The sequence below is a fragment of the Pinus tabuliformis genome, chromosome 2_1 (genome assembly GCF_031772625.1).
Source record: "Pinus tabuliformis cultivar Carrire ecotype Pingquan chromosome 2_1, CPIR1, whole genome shotgun sequence".
Classification (NCBI taxonomy): domain Eukaryota; kingdom Viridiplantae; phylum Streptophyta; class Pinopsida; order Pinales; family Pinaceae; genus Pinus; species Pinus tabuliformis.
The window spans coordinates 87533006-87535349 of NC_142299.1; the positions used below are offsets into that span (position 1 = coordinate 87533006).

Genomic DNA, 2344 nt, shown 5'->3' on the forward strand with positions numbered 1-2344 from the left:
AGACTATGTGTGAAGGTAAATATTTGTCACACAGTTTCAATTAATTAAAAAAATTTCAATGGCTCAACATTTATCTATGTCACAACATAAACTCATTATGAAATTTGGAACCACGTACTATATATTTTATGGCGATTAATCAACCAAAAAAAAAAATTTGAACAGGGAAAAAAGAGAGAGTTGATTTCATATGCCTAACATATTTAACAAACCTATCGTCAGTCTTTCATTTGTGCTACAGGAGCATCTAGCTCACCATGACCCGGTCAAGTCTCTGCCAGGTCAAAAGAAGTTGAATTTACTTTTATTTGGTCTTTCTGATTGACAGGAAAGTAGTTAGGACTTTTAGTATTTATTTTCTGTTAGTTGAGGGTAGTTGAACAGTTATAGTCATAGATTGATCTGTTGTTAACAAACTGTGATTTTCCTTTTATTTAAAGGGAAAAAGACAAATGTGGTTGAACAAGAAATCTTGTCATGAGATAAACGAAATGTCTAATAACAAATAACTGTAAGAGTCTGTAACTGAAAAACAAAACAAGTGTACAGTTTCATTAACTGGAACAGGAGCCTATAAATGTAACATGACAAACCAAAGAAGGGGTTCCATTCAATACCTCTCGCACTCAATAAAAGTAACAACAGAGAATTCAAAAGTTTGTCCATCTGCGTGTTTACTGTAATTATATGTTTTCTATTTCACAGTTATACGAATGCACAACTAACCCTGTACAGAATCTGGTGAACAAGTCTTTCATTGCGTTCTGGAGAAAAGACCACCAGTAAAGACAACAAGACCAAGGAGTAGACAAGTTCCTACATTGCATATTAAATAATATCCAAGTAACATTGCGAGCGAACACAGAGAGTTTTATTGTATTGACAGTCAAACAGTATTGCCAACGATTGCACAGAGTCCGAGTATCAGATAAATAATGCATTGAAATTCAAATACATTGAACATACATGATAACAGTTCCGGCCACAACAGTCTGAGAAATCAAAATGGCATACACCTATCAGGTCATCAAAGAGAACCCATCTGATTATATTCATTGTTTTTCCAGAAGAACATTTTTCCAAATGTTGGACAGTACAACACACTAAATTATTACAACAGAACCGAAAAAGTCGAGAATCGTTCACGCTCAAACCTTGAGCCACAAACCCTGTGCAAGGGTTTCAGTGTTAACATTTGTTTCCTACAGCGTGGACACACAGACTCAAGACAGAGTACCGAAGATAAGGGAGCCAAAGCCACAAACAGAACTTTCGGGCCACATACAGTGGGAACCAAAGTAGCGAATACCCAGAGCCTTGCTCATGGTAATGTGTGACAAACCCTTTCATTTGAAGAGTGGATGCTAAATGACCAAGGCAACGAAATACCAGAAGTTAATGGGAGTAGAGCCTACTAGGTAGAATCGGGGTGTGATACCAAAACCTCCAATGGCAAACCCCAGTATCTGTGTGGCAAGAACACACAATTTTTAATGGCATATTGAAACGATAGAGCAGATAAATAGCTGAAATGAAGAATTACAGTCATTAGGAGTGTCGGTAGTTACCTGAGGGTTCGCGGAGAGGCCGAGAACAGTGTCCCAATGACAGCGCCGACCAACTGAGCAGAATAAGGAGTAACCCAGATTAGAAACCATGGAAGAAAGCCCATGAGTTGAAAACAGGGAAGGATATGTTACCTGTATGCACCAAAGTCAGAAGAGCGCCATCGTTTGAGCCTGGAAGTGAGTAAAATTTGTGTTGCAAAACCAAACGAAGAGCATCAGCACAAGAATCAGCATACAGTGGTCCGAGAAACCCACAGCAAGAAGGAATCAACCACAATAGCAACCTTACACGGCAGAAAGAAACAAATACAACAGAGAACTTACCCTGTCCAGTGCAAGACAAATTATAGCCAGTTGTAAACCAAGGATCCAGGACGTTACAGTCACAGTAACAAGTAACTGGAGCACAATCAAGACCTGCAGCATTGCTGCCCATCGACCCTCGCAGAACGTTGCAGAGGAAACCCTCGACGGAAAGATAGCAAAAGACCGAGGAAACCATCAAACAAGGGAATAACCCAAGAACTGAGCGGGAGATGTGAACCTCAAGGCAAGTACCCTTACATTAAACATACCATTGAATGCTCATCAACCGAAATCCCAGAAATATCTATATTACATTATATCCGCATGTCAGCATTCCGTGTGATTAAATCAACCAAACAAACATTTTAAATCATTCCCGGTACAACAAGTGTGTAAAGAGTTGGGCTGGTCCCATCAAAGTGGTATCAGAGCAGGATAAATTGATTGGAGATATGGAAAGAGGAAGGTGA

General features: G+C 39.3%; 1 long non-coding RNA gene across 1 annotated transcript; it reads right to left on the reverse strand.

Annotated features, from left to right (window-relative positions):
* Window positions 1-1027: 1027 nt before the first annotated feature.
* On the reverse strand, window positions 1028-2025 carry LOC149198902 (uncharacterized). Its single transcript, XR_016253230.1, has 3 exons — window positions 1893-2025; window positions 1701-1739; window positions 1028-1621 (listed from the first exon to the last, which is right to left on the reverse strand). It is a non-coding gene; the product is annotated as an uncharacterized LOC149198902 (long non-coding RNA).
* Window positions 2026-2344: the final 319 nt, after the last annotated feature.